This window comes from Brassica napus, chromosome C4 (assembly GCF_020379485.1).
Source record: "Brassica napus cultivar Da-Ae chromosome C4, Da-Ae, whole genome shotgun sequence".
Lineage (NCBI taxonomy): Eukaryota > Viridiplantae > Streptophyta > Magnoliopsida > Brassicales > Brassicaceae > Brassica > Brassica napus.
The window spans coordinates 27,655,555-27,674,468 of NC_063447.1; the positions used below are offsets into that span (position 1 = coordinate 27,655,555).

The following is an 18,914-nucleotide window of genomic DNA, read 5'->3' on the forward strand; positions in this document are numbered from 1 at the left end:
GCCTCTGTCGTGGTCTCCACTGTAGACTGCATCACTCTTAACCATGTTGTCAACCAGCTCCTCTGCATCCTCCTCAGTTCTCCCCAAGAAGAATCCATTACTAGCTGTATCCAGTCTGGCCCTGTACTTAGGAAGAGCACCACGGTAGAATGTGCTCAGCAAGCTCTCTTTAGAGAAACCATGGTGTGGGCATTGAGCTTGGTACCCCTTGAATCTTTCCCAGGCTTCACTGAAACCTTCCAAGCCCTTCTGTTGAAAGCTGGAGATCTCGTTTCTCAGCTTAGCAGTTCTTGAAGTAGAGAAGAACTTCTCCAAGAATGCTTTCTTGCAGTCATCCCAAGTGGTGATGGAGTCGCTTGGTAGAGACTTCTCCCACTGACGTGCTTTATCCCCTAAAGAGAAAGGGAATAGCTTGAGCTTTAAGGCATCTTCGGAGACACCATTGGTTTTTGACAACCCACAGTAGCTGTCGAACCTGTCCAAGTGATCAAATGGATCCTCTAGAGCCAAGCCATGATACTTGTTGTTCTCGATCACGTTGAGGAGTCCTGACTTGATCTCAAAGTTGTTGGCTGCCACAGCGGGTGCTCGGATTCCCAATCGATAACCATGAATGTTTGGACGGTCGTAAGTGCCAATGGGCCGAGCTGCTCGCTGTTGGTTAGGTGGACCATTGTTGTTAGCGCCATTGACGCCTGCATCTTCTTGATGAACGTCTCCCATGTCAGTGTTCAGTCTCTGCAATTGAGCCTGATGTTCTTCTTCTCTTCTCTTTCTAGCACACTCTCTCTCTAAAGCTCTGATGTCTGCTGCTCTTGGAACTAGGTTTGATGGACCCCTGCTCCGCAAGTTCATACACCTGTAGATTAAAGGGAGGTGAAGAAGAGTCAGTAACAAAAGAAAATAAAAATGACTTAGTCTCAAGCAATTGACTAAATCTCAATGTTTAAATCTACTCAGAAATTGGCAACGGCGCCAATTTGATGTTAGGAGTTTTCAAGGCTCCTAAGACAAATGCTGTAGTATAAATGATTGTCGAACCAGTTCTGAGGGATATCAAAGCACTGAGAATGCAAGTACTCACTTAATCTAAGTGCAACCAATGATTTAGATGGGTTTTAAGCTATGACTAAAACTAGAAAGCAATAACAGAATGATACTTCTTGACTAAGGGAAAAGAGAACTCATGGGCATAGGGATTAGACCTTGGGTGATCAAGTATCGAACTAAGGATGGCAAATGATCAATCAAACTATCAACCTTAAGCCTAGACACAATTCTAAGCAAGCTCTATGTCTAGATGAATGCTCATTTGCTAACATATCTCAAACATCAAATGTCTTTGGTTGAATAATATGAAAGCAATCATAACTAGCAAGTCCAATGGCTATCTTAGCACCTCTAACAACAAATGTCTTTGGCAAAGTATGCTAAAAGCTAAGAAGAGTTGTCTCGGGCATTTCCTCGAACACCTTTCGGGGGGGAAATGCCTAAGGTTCAACTACTCAGTGGCCAACTCAGAAGATGCTTTATGCTCACTCTACTAGCAAGGAAATATGAATGATCTACACTAAAACATCCTAGTTCTAACCTAATCACCCTCAATCTCCCTAACCCATGAATTCAAAAGGTGATTACTCACTAATCTCCATGATTCCTCTTAAACCCATGTTGGATTTCAGATTAATCATGTAGAGAAACACAGGAAATAGATAAGAACACAGAATTCTCAATAATAAACTGATCAATTGATTCAAAGAGATGACTTTCCAAAGATTTTTGGTGGTTTTTCTAAGAACAAAGATGATCCCCCTCTTGGTGGCTCCTAGAGTATTAAAACATAGGTTTAGAAAATAAAAACGTGCATAATGAAATGACCAAAAGGCCCTTGAGAAATCACAAGTTCGAGTAGAAATAAAACGCGCAGCGACCTCAGCCCGTCGCTCCGACAAGTCGCTCTAGGCTTCGGGAGCGACCTCGCTGTGTCGCTGCGAGAGGTCGCTCCGGGTTCCTTCTCGCGTCTCTGGGTGATGAAACCGCGAGCGACTTCTCCCTGTCGCTCCCATAACGTCGCTCTCAGCTGGAGCGACCTCGCTGTGTCGCTCCGAGAGGTCGCTCCGGGCTCGTTCTCGCGTCTCCGAGTGATGAAACCGCGAGCGACTTCTCCCTGTCGCTCTGGTTAGGTCGCTCCAGTAGGGTGATCAGAGCGACTTGGTGGTGTCGCTCCAGACTGGTCGCTCCCATGCCTTGCTCGCCCAATGACCACTCTAAACACTCATTTTTGAGCTCCAAATGCCTCCAAGTGCCTCCAAGAACTCCATGTGGTACTCCAATACCTGATAAGGACTCATGTATGCAAAATGCAACCTAAACATGGCTAAATCCTAATCTATATGATCAAAATGCACATGGATAAATGGATAAAACAATAGAAATATGCAAGATATCAATCAGCTACATTTTTTTTCAAATCTTTCACTAATTAGCCTTGCCCTTTCATCCACAAATGACCCGTCTGATTTCTTGTGTCTCACGAAGAACATCAATGTAATATGCATCTCCGTTCTTTTCTTTCTACAAAAGAGAAACGTTAGAAAATAATATTTAAAGTAGTACATATGAAAACAAGTGTCTTATCAATATATCTGCAACCCTAGCATATGAACGTGAGCCAGCTCAGTGTTTATGAGGTCCCAGCTCGATTCGATCTGACATTCGACTCTTAGAAGCTTTTTTACTTTTTTCCTTAGCTTTATCTGTTCCCCAGTAGGCAACCAAGTCTTTCTTTTACTCGGCTGATCATATCGATCAGTTTAGTTGCAGCACATTTGCAAAACATCTTTCGCACCTCAGATTCAATCAAGTGATTCCAAAAGAATTTGCTCTGAAAATATATATTTTTTAAAGTAAGAGCGCTATACATAAAACTTAAGTGATATGGCATAAGTATTTCTATTCCAATGAAAACATAAAACAAGATTTTTATTTTATTTTTTTGTATATGTAATGTTTTGTGATATACCTTAAATGTGAACCGCCATCGCTCTTTTACATGTTGAGGTGTAGTTGACCAGTTTTGATGCGGGCCAGGAAAATCAGATCGGATGATTGTTTATATCTCACTAGTGATTAGGGAATCACGTTTGAACCTATAAACAAAAATAAAAAATATAACGCAACTAGAACTTTAACGTGAGGTTCATATATAAAATATATACGTCTTTTTACTACAATGATCCGTTCAGTCTGGAAGGATTAAGAACACCAAAGACATTCATAGGTTGGGCTGCTCCATGATTTTGACCCTCATTTGCCATCTGGAGATGAGTTGCTTTCAAAGAACTGCGATGCAGAAGTTTACTGGATTGTTAAAAACACTGTATAAGCTATATATATATATGAAAACAACAAAATCTAAACCTCTTTATATTGGATATATCCATATCTTTTTTAGCATAATATTCTCTAAACAAAAAGCGGCAAATGAAATATAAGGAGGGAACAACATTTGACTAAAAAGTAAAAATATTCTAGTAGTTACAAGCTCATTTCTTGTGAACTATTTAATAAATTTTTAAATAAAACACAAAAGTATACAACTTTTAATATGAAACTATAATAACTTACGTGTGGGTTACATGAGAAAGCTGAATAAGAGCCATATATAATGTTCAAAAAGCAGTACACAGTAGCTGATGTAAAGTTCTAACAGTAGATGATGATCACTACAAAACATAAAACAGAACAAGTAAACAACATCAACACATAACAATGTATCTTTAAACCGGACTCGTCACATGGCATTACAATCTTGACTTCCAAACTACAACAACACTAAGCAACCCGAGAATACATTCTTGAGTTCTAGACTTCCAGTCAACAAAATAAATACATGCTTGAAATGATAATAAAAAACTATAAGAAAACCAGTAAACGCAGTCACTCTCAAGTAACAACAAGAAACTATATTTTTGGCAGTAGTAGAAAGAAAATATAACCATGAAACGACAGAAAAGAGTCAGGACCACAGGTCTGTTCCCTACACAACCATGAAACGGCAGAACAGAGTTTCCCAAGAGTAGAAGTTGAGGAGTTCACCTATAGAGAAGAGTTACATCAGTACATGCATGTCGTCCTCATATGTAAACAGCAGAAGCCCGAGTAGGAAGAAGAGAAGAATAACCCATCGCCAAAGCTCGGATGTGTTGTCTGTTCAGCTTCTCTGCTGCAGATCGAAGACCAGGGAAAGTCCGAGAGAACCATCCAAGCTTGAACTGCTATCGCCGGAGCTCCATCTGTTGTGGCTGTGAAGATCGCTTCCGAATAGCCATCGCCACTCTTCTCTCTCGCTTTTTTTTCGCGTGAAGAAACAAAGGAAATCATATGGTCACGGGTCCTCACTGTACTATAGGAAAGTTGCACTTAATGTTATGGAAGATGTCCATATCCATATTGCCTTGGAGACTAGGGTTTCAGGAACGTGGAAAATAATATAAGATAGCTATAGATCGTCTGTAGAGAGACAGAGACGCAAAGGCTGATCTTATAGAGAGAGAGAAGCTCTTGGAAGTGTTCTTGGATCGTGCTGAAGCAGTGGCTGAAGTACTTGATGGGAGAGAAACATAAGCGGGTAGCTTAGGAATCCTTCAGTGTCGTGTGTTAGGGTGTCAACATTAGACGAGTAAAGCTGAATAAACAAGGTCTTGTAAAGATTGTTTAAAAGAGATTCTAATAAAGCATAGTTGGTTGCTTGTATCCGATTGTCTCTTTAATTTATCTTCTGCGTTACTTTATTGTGGTGTCATCTTTACACTAACAAGTGGTATCAGAGCAGGGCACCTAAGTTATCGGTGTTATCCTGAAGGTGAAGATGGACACGATTGTTTCTATGCAGAAGGCGATCATGTTGAATGCAGACCAATATGGTCATTGCAAGGCTCGCATGAAGAAGATGATTCGGGGAATCAATGAAGAAGCGTGGACAGCTGTGGAGATTGGTTGGGAGGAGCCTGCCATAATCACAAGAGATGAGAAGAAGCCTAAGCCAAAAGAGGATTGGTCAGAGGTTAAGCGCAATGCATCAAAGTTTAATGCAAAGGCGCTTTCGGTGATTTTTGGAGCCATTGAAGCAGAACAGTTCCAACTGATTCATGGGAGTACTTCTGCTAAAGAGGCGTGGGAGATCCTACTGAATTCGTTTGAAGGAGATGACAATGTCAAGAGGACACATCTGGATCATCTTTCGGTCACAGTTTGAGAATCTCAGGTGGTCTAAAATTGATTATCTAGCGAGCTTCAGTGCCAAACTCAGTGCTATGGCGCATGAAACATGTGTACTTGGGAAGAAGTACAAGGAGAAGAAGCTGGTAAAAAAGTTACTACGCTGTCTTTCAACGAAGTTTGGAGCTCATAAGGCGGTCTTGAATATGACTACAAACATGGATGAGCTCAAGTTTGACAAGCTTTTGGGTATGCTGAAGGCAGAAGAGATGGAGACAGACAGTAGTTCAGTCTCTATATCAAGCAGTGCGCCAAGGATTGTGGCGTTTGTAGCTGACAAAGATATTGATAGGCTTCAGAAGATTGAAGATGACATTAGTATGTTGGTCAGGAATTTTGGTAAGACGAATTACTCTGGTGGTAGAAATCAGTATGATCGTCAGGGAGGTGATCAGGCTACAGTACATAAAATGGACGATGGAAACTGATATGCATAGTTAGGGTCGTCAAAATCCAAAATAAGAAAAGTTACAAAACGAATTAACGATACATAAGTTTCGTTAATTACTTTACTATCATAAAGATAATGTGTTGTATCTTTTTTAAAGCTTTAAATAGGAAAATTGCATCATACAACTATCAAACAAATTATAATTAATTTGATAACTAAAAGCCCTAACTTTTATCTACAGTACTCTGGTAAGACGAATTGCTCTGGTGGTAGAAATCAGTATGACGTTAGGGAGGTGATCAGGCTACAATGCATAAAATGGACAAGGGAAACTGATATGCATAGTTACGGTCGTCAACATCCAAAAAAGAAAAGTTACAAAACGAATTAACGTTACAGAAGTTTCGTTAATTACTTTACTATCATAAAGATAATGCGTGGTATCTTCTTTAAAGCTTTAAATAGGAAAATTGCATCATACACCTATCAAACAAATTATAATTCATTTGATAACTAAAAGCCCTAACTTTCATTTACAGTACATGTCTTTTATGTAATAATCTATATGATTCTCCCATGCATATGCACTGATTTGAATATTTACAAAACGAATAAATTATAATAATTAATTTGTATTTTATTTTATTTATTTATAATTTTAAATCAATTAATAATTATATAAAATTAAAGATTATTTTAATTTTATTTGTAATTATTATTTGGATTGATTGTATTTATTCTTCTAAACTAAATAAAAACTTTTTCATTCAAAATCTTGTAAATTTTTAAATAATTTTAGTTTATTCCATATTGTTTGGTGCTTTAGATTTATAATAGATTTTTTTTTGTAAAATTTATATAATTTTCTCTGTGTTATTTGGAAAAACAAATAAAATAATATAAACTAAAATGGTGATCGTTTCTTAGCTATGATAATTGGTTAATACTTCATTTTAATTTATTTATAAGTTTAAGTCATTCTTTAATTTATATGTATAAAAAGTGAAAAAATATTATTACAGATAATAAAGTCGAACAGTGGTCACTATATTTAGTTTATTTCATCATCCACTTGTGTATATATATATTCATATATGTTTTATAATTTCATATTTCTTGTCGTGTAATAAGAAAAAATAAAGTGATGACCAACTCGAAAATATATAAAAGATATTCACAGATAATTTTTAATAGTTCACACATAAATAAAAATATTTTTAAAAACAATTTATTCTTTACATTTAATTTTTATTAATTCGGATCATTAGATAATTTTGATGTATGAAGATGCGCAAAATATTATAACCCAAATAGAAGAATTCAGATTTGTTTTGATATTCACATTTTTATTATATTTTGTTGAAGAAACTAATATAATTATGTAGTAAAATATTTAAGAATTATATATAATTTTTTATTTCTTGTGAAATTTCCTTTTTAATGAAAACACATTTATATTTAAATATATTTACGTTTTTTAAGTTAATAACTTGAGCTCGCCACATAAGAAACTGACTTGTCAAATAATATTATAGAGATGTTATATTACCCTTCAATTCAATTTATGTAACATGCTGAGAATTATTTATTAAAATAAATATTGAATAAATAATTTAATAAATTGTGTCTACCATTGATGTACATTTCTTTCTTTTCTTCTTCCTCTTTTTCTCCGATCTTTGTTTCTTCTTCATACATACGAACACATACCACTTCATCTGAAGGCGTGGAAAGAGCAAGAATTATGGGCTTGCAGAGTTGAGTTTGGAGAAAATGGCATCGTAGAAAAAGTTGAGGTCACGTTACGATTTCTGTTTTGATTTCCTTTAATTTCGTAAATTTTTATTTTTTGTTGTTATTTATTTTAAATTGTTACGGTATGCTGCATGCACGTCTCTGGCATGGTGAAGAATAATTACTCCAGGCTAGTGAATTCATGTATCCCCATGTCTGAAACAGAAGAAGATGTGCAGAAGATGAACTCGCCGGTTATACTATATGTAGTGAAAGAAAGTTATAGTATAGTATATGTTTTTTTTGATGAAAAAGTTTATGTTATTTAGTGCAACTATTTATGTAAACTTACTATACTATTTCAGATATAGTGTTCTCTCACTTTTGTGTTTCTATACTATTTCTGTGAAAATGAACAATGTGTCGTGATCTTTAGTTTCGCCATTTCTCTTTTTATCGTGTTCATTAATAAATTATAAAATATTTTCATGTTTTATTCTATTTAATGGTTGTATATTAGTACTCTTTCATTGATTAGTAGTTGTGGGAACCGAAATTCGCATTGTCGATTTCCGTTTAAATTAGGAAAGTTAGGAAAACCATGATTCCCAGAGGTCCCGGATATCTGATAAACCACACGCCAAGCAATCAGAACACGAAATAAAGACGAGAAAAATAAGAAATCGTAAAAAAGAGCAAAAGGTGTCTTATTCTGAATTCGCGTATGAGCTTTACAACAAGGTAGAAGCCTCGGCTATGAGAGCTGTCGGCGAGATTCCTAGTTCTAACAATCTAAGACTGCAAAACCTACTTGAGTCGCAGCTCGAAATAACAAAAACGGAAAGTTGCCTAAATGCTCTAAGTTCTAAGTTTGCTCTGAAAAAAATCTTTTTTCCCTTTTTTTTTTGTGCCTCTCGCCTAGAACTCCTTATATACTCCCTCCAAGGTCGGTTTGAGCTTTCCTCTTCTACCCTTAAACCGTCATAACTCGAAAATGGAGATATTCCATTTTTCTCGATCTTCATGATTATCCGCGGAAACTTGACATTTATCTGCCGAAATTTGACATTTATCTTTTCTTGCGGACTAAGTAAGTATAAACCGCCATAGTATCTATGGGTTTTTCTTTAAAAAATCGTAAGTGGTTTTGTAATCACGTTTTATACCTATTTGGGCCGTCTTTCGACTCGAAACGTTTATTACAATTTTTATCAATAAAATTAAACTTTCTGCGATTATTATCGTAAAGTTTAAGTGATAACTCCAATCGATGGGAGTGAGAAATGATATGGCTGCGGTACGTGGGAGCTAGCATTGAGGAACAGACGAGAATGCACGGATTTGGGTCGTACCCGTTGATCAATGTCCGAGAAAGTTCGGTCGCTACGTAGCGACCGACTCGTTCGCGGGTCGGTCGCTACGTAACGACCGACTCGTTCGCGGGTTGGTTGCTACGTAGCGACCGACCGAGTGGCTTGGTTGGTCGCTACATAGCAACCTGCTCGTTCGCGGACCGGTCGTTACGTGGCGACCTTGTTTGGATCCATTTCTGACGTTTTACGCACGTGTTCTTGGGCTATGGGTGTTTAGTTTCGATGGATCAACCGAGACTAGTGCAAGATTTCACCGCAAGGTTTTTCGTAAAGATTTCTTTACGAAGATTACTTTTCGTAAAAGCGTTTATGCCGATTTTTACGAATATTTGGATGTTAACTTCGTCGTGTCCGTTTTTGACCCCAACAGTTAGCCCCCAAGCCCGTTAGAATCGTGGATTACGATGAGATTCTAGCGCGCGGTTTGGCGGATTAGGCAAGATAGGTGTATTTGGACGAAGTTTATATCCAAGAATCCGCAGACAAATAGTATGTTTTAATGCCTATAAGAAGGAAAGTAACTTTCCTCATATTTTTCACTCACTTATTTTCATAAGAAGTTTCTTGAGAGAAAATTTCCCTTTCCCTTTCCCTCACTTTTTTCTTTAAGTTTAAAAGATGTCTAGCAGAAAAAGACTTTAAAAAGAGGTACCTCCCGTGGTTCTTCGTCCGAGGATGTTCGCGATGATGAAATTCTTGTCCCGAAGGCTGAGTTCGTGCCTCACTCGATGGATCCTGCCGATGGTGAGGCGTACTGGATAGCGAGATATGGTTCGATTACTCTCCCTGTCGAGAAGTCATTTCCTGTCATGAACCAGCATTCGGTCGAAAAAGGCGCGCCGAGCAGAAGCACCGGTGAATTCCTTAAGGCCGTTCGGCCGTTCTGCCGGATTTCGGATGCGGTAGAGTTTCGAATTCCTTGTCGAGGGGAAAGTGCTGATAATCCCCCGGAGGGTTACTTTACCTGTTACGAGTCATTCTTGGTGCGCTGTCGCCTATGGTTTCCGATCCCTGAAATCATAGTCCGTGTGTTGGACAGTTTCGAGGTATCGATAAGCCAGCTAAATCCCACCAATTTTCAGCATCTCATTGGCGTCGTGATCCTGAGCTACAAGCATGGTCTCTCCCTTACCGTTGACCACTTTGAAGCGATCTTCAGGCTGCAACTTGTTTCGAAACCGCACCTTTACCGGTTATTCCCTCAGAAATATATGACGGTGATTAAGGGGCTTATTTCCAACTCTAACTCGTGGATGAAGTTCTTCTTCTTTGTCCGGGTAAACGCTGCATCCGTCGTAGAGAATTGCATCCCACTGTTCCGGAGCCGGCCGAATAACAGTCTCTTCATCAATCCGCTCTACCCACTCCCCGAAGTCGTGACGAAATGAGGGATCTCCTCAGGAATGGTCCATTTTTCTGCACCTTCTTTACGCCGAGGAGAGTCCGCAAGGCGTTGAGACTCGTGCATCCCGATCTTGGAGTGGATGCAGAAGCGGATATTGATTATGAGTCCGATGATCCTACTCCTTGCGACGTTCCCGCGGAGGAAAAGGACTCGAGATCTTCTAAGGGTAAAGGCATTGATCTTGGTGATATAGAGTTTTCCGTAGATGACTCTATTCTTCCAGGATAGGACCCGGACCTTGCTTATGGTGACGGTAGCGGTTCGAGCGAGGTACCTATTCCGGATTTTGACGATTTCTTCGCTGGTTTACCCTCGGGTTTCGATCCTCCTTCGTCCGTGGACGAATTGGGAAGGTCTAAGGTAGTTGCGGAAGGATCTCGCATAATCAACAGGGTTAGTTTCTTTTTTCTTTAGGAACTTCGCGGATAGAATCATGCGCCCCTTTTTTAAACACGTTAGCCGTTGATATAACATGAATTTCACCCATTTTTAGTCATGGTATATAAGTGTTTTAAGATCTATTTACTATGTTTTAGAGTCTTTTCAAAGCAATTGCAGGTTCAGTTACTTGATACAAGGAAATGATGCTTTTGGGACGCTTTGGAGTACTTTTACGCGTACATCATCGATCGACGCTTAAAGAGCAATATCGATCGACCAGAGCGAATTAAAATCGATCGACGACCGTTGAGAGCCATCGATCGATGTTGGATCACCCGAGGATTAACCACGAAATTATAAGATTTCATTTCCTAAAAGTTTATTAATTGCAACCTAAGCCCTTAGCCGCCTGTGAGGCTATATGTACTAGGGTTTTGTATCATTTTAGAGGCAGACTTGCCTAAAGACCTAGTTTGGAGAGAAGCATTTTGGCTACCATTAGAAGAGCTTAGGATTGGAGAGATAGATCTGAGACTGTATAACAGAGAAGATCTTGAACTCCTTTATTTCTATTACTGTTACTTTATGTGTTCAATATTTCTTTTGAGTTTTATTCAAACCATCATGACTTTGTCTCTCATGAATATGTCTGAGTAAACCCAATTGTTAGATTTAGGTTTCTCATAAAGGTTGAAAGTATGTGTTGCTAATAAGACTGTTAAAAAGGTGTTTTGATTATTCTTTCATGCTTGTTGAGCTTAGTGCTAAAATTAGGGTTGATCACCCTCATTTTAGATCTTAGGATTAATTGAAATGACCAACCGTTACCCTCAATACCTGAAATAGCCAGCGTGATCTAACTGACTAGATAACAACGAGAGTTGGTCTAGAAGGTTAGAGAACAGATTCAAACCCGCTCGCAAAGCTTTCTAGAAGAACCGTCGATCGACGCGTCTATCGTTGTGTCGATCGATTGTTTGAAAGGTGTATTGAACGATATGCATAAGTTCACATCGATCGACTCTTTCTCTTGTTCAATAGACGACAGTTGAGATCCAAGATCTAGTAAAGAAAACCTATCTGGTTTACCATTGTTTGAGTCCAAAAACCATCGAACCCTTTAGTCTAAACTAAGTTGCATGCTTTTCGTACCTGAAAATTTGCCTAAGTCTAGATGTTTTTCCCATCCTTAAAACAACTTCAACTTAAACCGCCGAACAATTACCTTGTTCGACTCATCATTTACTGCTTTTAAACAAATAAACCTCTTAGTCTATCTTTATTTCTAATCCCTTAGATCTGTTGAGTAATCCTAGAGTCCTTGTGGATTCGATCCCTAAGTACTACATCTGAACCTCTTATTTGAGAGAGTAATTCACTCCTTAGGGTAATTTGAGTGATATCAGTCGTTTTTGCAAGGTCTGAACATGCTTGGTTCAGCACTTGAGACGAGCCACATGGAGGCCATGGTTTATCGCTTCAAGGCAGAGAAAGCGGAAAAAGACCTTGCACGTGTTCGAAACTTGCTAAGGATCATTCCAAGGCCGTCCGTCAAGCGGAAAGGAGAGGTAAGAGAGAGATTGTCGAGATGATGAGAAACCGTGCTTCTCAGTTCAAAGCCGAGTATGGAAACCTTAAGGAGGCTTATTCCTCGGTGGGCGATTTTCGCGAGTGTCGTGGTTCTGTTGGTACCCTCTGGAAGACGCATGCAGACGACTTTGTTTTCAAGGATGAGATGGAGCTCATGAAAGGTGGCATGAATGATCATGCCCATGCTGAGGCGTTTATTTCCCCCATCGATGGGAGGATTCTGGGATTCTGGGATCCCATCCCGATTTCTCCCGATACGGAGGAGGTCGCGACCGAGGTTGCTGGTTATGATGAGGAAGTGGATTGTCCCGCAGATGTATTCGGAGCTTCCATGTCCGGGGGTTTTAACTTTGATATGTGAGAATCGAAGTTAGCATTTGACGGGAAGAGGTTTCCCCCTATCTTGTGTTTATGGCCGCGTGTGGCCTTTATTATTTGTATCTGGCCGAGTGTGGCCTTTATGCAAGACTTTGTGTGGGCCTGTTTGGCCGCTTTGTTTTTATCGGGACTGGCCGTTTGGTGGCTTCGAATCCCTACCGCTTTGCTGTTTTATATATGATGAATATTTATCGAACTACTTTGTTCTGAATATGTCTGAAATAAATATGAGTGTCGTCTCATATTTAGTTCTAGCGAGACGTTCAATCTGTTGGTTTGCTCGAGATGTGAATTTCGTAAAAGTCACTTATTTATTTTTACGAGTTTCATGAACGTTAAGATATGGACGCAAAGACATGTTTTAAGATCTCGTATCACTTTTTAGATATCATGTCTTGAGATGTTAAAGACCAGTGTGCTGGGTTTAGGGCAAGACCTAGGTTTACTTTCGGGTTTAAGGTTTACGCAGTGATTAGCCGGCTATCGATTTTCCTGTTGTGATTTCAACCTGATTCATACCGATTTAAAGTCCGTGATAGGTTCTCGGCTTATACGACTTGTATGGTGTGAATCGAGAATCTCTCCAGAGACAATTTTTAAGCCAACTGGAAGTGCTTGACCAAAATTTCGTATTTTTTATATAGCGCGCTTTTATCCTTGTGTCGGATGTTTGAGGATCAGAATGATCAGGGTGCGTTTGTTTAAGACGGCTGATGTGTTCGTCGGGGCCAAACGACGAGCAGGCTGTAAATATTTGTTGAAATTTTATTGTCGCGTTTGGACAGTTGTTCGTATAGTTTCGGTTCTAACTTTGGCGACGTCTCGCTGTTATTTCGAAGGCTATACAAATTTTTTATGTTCTGAAAGGTTTGCGAACGTTTTGCGATTTGGACCAGATGCGGCCGTTCACGAGAATTTAATGTTTGTAGAGATTTTTGGGTAGCTGAAGTGTTGATACCACTCAAATTACCCTAAGAAGTGATTTCTATTCTCTCAAATAAGAGGTCGAGTTGTAGTACTTAGGGATCGAATTCACAGGGAGCTAGGGAACCTAGGGATTCTAATATGATTTGTTAAGCAAAGATGTTTTAAGAGTTTAAAAAGTAAATTGCAGTTTTATATTGAACAAGTGTTTGTTCAATAGCAGGTTTTTGGGGTTTTGGTGCTTAAAAAAGAAATAGCTAGACTTAGGGTTTTTATTCAGGAAAGTTGGAATTATAATCCTATAGATGCCTAATGAGTTGCATGCATGATAATGTAAAGGTCAACTATTTGATCAACAAGTCTTTCAGCTCTCGCGAGCATTGATTTGTTGTCTATTAACTAGATCTATGATCTCAACTCTCGTTATATTGATCTATAGAAAGTGTCGATCGATATTCCAATGGGCATATCGATCGATACACCTTTTGCACCGTCGATCGATTATTCAAGTGTGATATCGATCGACGCGCCTAGTCAAGTTTTATGCGCAGGTTGAATGAAGGCTTACTAAGCTCACAAGATCAGCTCTCGCCTTGCTCATAGCAAGAAACATAGCTCTATTAGAATGTTTTCAGGATGAGAATTAAGCTGTGGCTTGTATCAATCAATCCAAGGGTAGGTTCTAGGTAGCTAATCTAGACACATGCATTAATGAACAATCCTAAAGATGATTATCACAACTCAGCAATCTATAGTTGGGGCTAATCCCTCCTAACCTATTTAAACCCTAAAATCTAACAAGAGAACTACTCAAACATGGCTAAGCAATTCATAACAGCAGTTAAGTATAAAAACTTCATAGAATAATAAAATAGATATCAATAGAGTTCCAATCACAAATTATAATTTTGAATCTTCTCTCCTATCTATCAATAAAACTATGAAACCCAAAGAAAGCACTATCTGCCTCTAACATGGCGGCAAAGCTTATAATTAGGGTAAAAACTCGTCAGGGGTAATCTTGTAAAATAGTGAAATCTTGGGCTTCAAGTCGACTGTGACCAAACGGGCTTCCTGCGCGCTTTGCTGTCGATCGACACCATGTCTTGTGTATCGATCGATTCTAGCTCTCCAATATCGACCGATAGTCGATCTCGATGGCCATCTCGGGTGCTTGCTCCAAATATCCCAAAATGCTCCAAAATCATCACTTATCTCCAAAACATTCCTGATCTTATAAATATTATAAATAGACTCTATAATAATATAATTATTAGTAAAAACACCTAGAAACTATAGATGAAAATGAGTCAAATCCATAGTCTATCAACTCCCCCAGACTTACCCTTTTGCTTGTCCTCAAGCAAAACAAACAGGCAGTCTCTCTGAAAGAGGTTTTAAAAAACAGAAGGGACTCACATGATTTAAAACTTAGAATCATCACCTCTACAATATTGCAATCCACATCTAAGAAGTCCTAATCACAAAAGTACATCATATCATATCCTAGCTTAGCAACCAAATTCATCTAGCCAACAACTTAGCATAATCTTGTCTTTCATTCCCCTCTACCAACCTCATTTCTTAGCATAAAATTAAAGTGAAGGCTTTACCTTGGGAGTATCGATCACAGGATTCTAGGATTTTCAAACAAGTATCTGGACATTGAGGTAAACATTAGTTTCTATCCTCTCTCTCAACTAATTTTCTCTCTTGGTCAAAATCTGCTTATATGCAAGATCATTAACCAAGATTGGACATGCTTTTATGAATCAAGCCTTAATGGTGGTTGCCACCAAGTCCTGTTCACTTCTTTTTGACCTATGTCCTATGATTATTTGTGAAACAAGCCTTAATGGTTGTACCCACCAAGTTCTGTTCTAATCTTTTACCTATGAAATTCTTATGACGCAAGCCTTAGTAGTTGTAGCCACCAAGTCCTGTTCGAATTCCTTCCTAATAAATCTCTAATATAATACTAATATATATTTTTTTAAGTATACAATCTATATTTCAAAAATAGAGTGAGAAAGGGTGATAAATCTATATACACAAGGTTCTACCTTCCAGACTTGTTTGAAGAATCCGATCCCATGTATACCAAGCCCCAAGACAAGCAGTTGTGTCAGGTTTAGTATTGGAGGTCAGCTTTGGTTCCTTCAAAACAATCTTAGCAAGAGGGGATAGTTGGAAGGTTGATCCACTTTAGTATCTTTAGTACTATCTGCAATCAGTAAGTCTAGAATGGTGCTAAAGAGTGGTTAGATATCTAGCAAAATATATAAGTTCATAATCCCTTTCTTGACTCAATAATAACTTAATTTGAAAACATTTTTAATAAGACTAATAAGTAAATAAATATCAGTAAACCTCTCCCTCAGACTTTAACTACACTGTCCCCAGTGTAAATTCAGTCGGAGTTATGGTGAAAAATAAATCATAAGGACTCAATGTAACAAGTAGGAAGACGGACACTCCGTCAAAAAATGATGAACATTTTAACACATATCTTGCGCAAAAACTCTAAACAACGGCATTTGCCGCCAAGTTCGGTGCTGATCACATCGAACTCTTGAACGTCCTAAACAGACATAGCCATCTCACGAAGATGACTCTCGTACATCTGATACAAGGATAATAGCTCTATAAAAGAAACCCGAAATTTTGGTCCAGCACTTCCGGTTGGCTTAAAAATTGTCTCCGGAGAGATGCTCGATTCGTATCTAACAAGTCATATAAGCCGAGAACCTATCGCGGACTTTAAATCGGTACGAATCAGGTTAAAATCGCGACAGATAAATCGATAGCCGGCTAGTCACCGCATAAAATCTTAAACTGAAAGTAAACCTAGGTCTTGCCCTAAACCCAGCGCACTGGTCTCTAACATCTCAAGGCATGATCCTGCGCAGTCGATATCTCGCGGAAAAACTCGCGAAACAGATCTCGAACAAAACATTTCACATCGAAAAAGGATATGAGATGACAACTCATAACCCTTCTTCCACGCCATACGTAAGCTTATGAAAAATGCAACTCGGCCATCTTGTCATAAAAAGCCGCAGAGCGGCGGGGATTCAAAGCCACATACGGCCAGTCCCGAAACACGAAATGAGGCCATTTAAGGCCGAAACATCAAACATAAAAAAAAAAAAAAATCTCCCACAAGAGATCTAGCCAAAGTCATCCTCAGAGCTCACGCTCCCTCTTCACATGTCGCTTCATAACCTGGAGCCGCGTCACCTCCGAGTACCGGATCCTTCCCCTCCGGGCCTTCTGAACACGTCGGAAGGAAACACGCGGATTTCAGGTCAGCAAGGATGAGATCGAAATCTCCATCCACGACTGCCAAATCTCCCTTGCAGCCGGACAGTCGGGCCTCTTCGGCCTCTAAGGTCGGAGGAGTCTCACTTTGGAATGATTGAACCACAGCCATCCCGCCCTCGATCGTCGCCAAAGCTAAATCCCTGTTCCGAATGCATTCGAGAGAGCCCTGAAAGGCGGAGATCTTCGCCAAGTAAGCTTGGAACTCAGAACGAAGAGCGTCCTTGGCCTCTCGAATCCCGCGGTTCACTAATCCTGCACCGCCCTCGATCTGACGCTGAAGATGACGCACCTCCGAAGATTTGGCCTTCCTGGCTTTCTTCTCCTTAAGCAATGAACTCGCCGTCTTCCCGAGGTCCCTCTCGAGCTCCCCTATCGCGACCTCAAGTTTCGACACTTTCACGGAGTGAGAATCCTTGACAGCCGTCAGCATGGCCTCGGTTTCGGACCATCTACCCTGAAGTTCCAACAACTCCCCGGCAAGACGACTGGTCTCACCACCGCACTCGCTGATCATCCCGTCGATCAACGACACGAACTGCGAAACGAGAAGAAAGTTATGGATTCTTTGTCTTTTAGAAAAATATATAACAATCAAGAAAGTAAGTGAGCGACAAACCTTTCCGCGAAGCCCCGACGCTATGCTCGAGCCTCCTTGCTGCGAAGATTCCCCGTCACCGCCCTTGGTAAACTTCCTCTTCCGGCCCTTAGGCTGAGTAACCGGAACAACACTAGGAGCGTGCAGTGCTAGAACGATCTCCTTCCTGGCCGGAGGAGGTAGTCAGCAGCCCTCTCCTTATCTTTGACGAGAATCAGAGTCGTGGACGATCCAGCAGGTAAAGCCAAAGCATCCGGAACGACCGAGCCTGCGAGAGTTCCCGTATCTCGCGGAGTTACGCCCTCAGTCCCATGACCCGGAGCAACGGCCAGTGCAGAAGAGGACGGTAACTCGGCGCCAGCTCGAACCTGTTCTTTCTCGGCTTGGCGACGAACTAATTTCTCTCGAAAGGAGAGATGATCGGCAATGCAAGCCGGCGCTTCGACCGGAGAAGTCGGAATCAGCGCTAGAGAGTTTTTGAAGCTAGAGAGTTTTTGAAATTTTGAAGAAGGGAAGATGTGAAGCGAATGAATGACAAGAGCTCACTACTTATAGAAGTATGGGCTTGGAATTTTATCTTTCTTAATAAACATTTTCTCTAGAATTCTCTTCCGCGGAGTTTGAAGTAAACTTCGTTCAATACGCCTAACTTCGCCGAAATCGTCAAACCGCCCGCAAGAGTCTCGACTCTAACGAGCTGGGGGGCTAACTGGTGGGGTTGAAAACGGTTGCAACGAAGTTAACGTCAAAATTCCCGAAGAAGTAAACGTAGAAACCTTCTTCGACAAATACTTCTTCGAAATAGATTCTTCGTTACGAAAAGCTTTGCGGAAGAAACACGAGTAATCGGACAAGAGCTCGAAGTGGGTCGCTACGCAGCAACCGAGCACATGTTCCGCTCAGTCGCTACGTAGCGACCGAGCTCGAGCCGGAGCTCGGTAGCGACCGAGCTCGAACCAAAGTTCCGTCGCTACGTAGCGACCGAGCTCTTCTGAAACATCGATACGACATTAGTCCATGCGTTCTCGTCTACCCTTCGATGCTATCTCCCGAAGAACGTAGCGAACCCATTTCACGATTCCCCGCCATTCTAAGCTATCGATCAAACTTTACCATAAAAACCGCGGAAAGTTCGTTCTTTATCGAAAGAAGCCGTAACAAACGCTTCGAGCCGGAAGACGGCCCAAAGGGACCTAAAAAATTACTCGAAGCCCAACTTACGATTTCTTAACCAACATCCCGTAAGCCGCATGACGGTTTACGCTTGGTTCGCAAAGAAAGATAAATGTCAAGTTTCTGCGGATAAATACGAAATTTTGAAGATAATTACGAAGATCGGAAAAAATGGAATATCTCCATTTTTATTGTATGGCGGCTTAAGGGCAGAAGGGGAAAAGCGTAAACCGACCTTGGAGCCAGTATATAAGGAGTCCTAGGCGAGAGGCATGGAAAAGGACTTTTCACAGCAAACTTAGCACTTAGAGCAATTTTAGGCAATTTTTCGTTTTTGTTATTCGAACTGCGACTCAATTAGGTTTT

At 40.1% G+C, this 18,914-nt stretch overlaps 1 non-coding gene across 1 annotated transcript; it reads left to right on the top strand.

The window, feature by feature from the left end:
• The first annotated feature begins 175 nt into the window (after positions 1-175).
• LOC125586633 lies at positions 176-282 on the top strand. The gene has a single exon (XR_007323170.1). It is a non-coding gene; the product is annotated as a small nucleolar RNA R71 (small nucleolar RNA).
• The last annotated feature ends 18,632 nt before the right edge of the window (positions 283-18,914 follow it).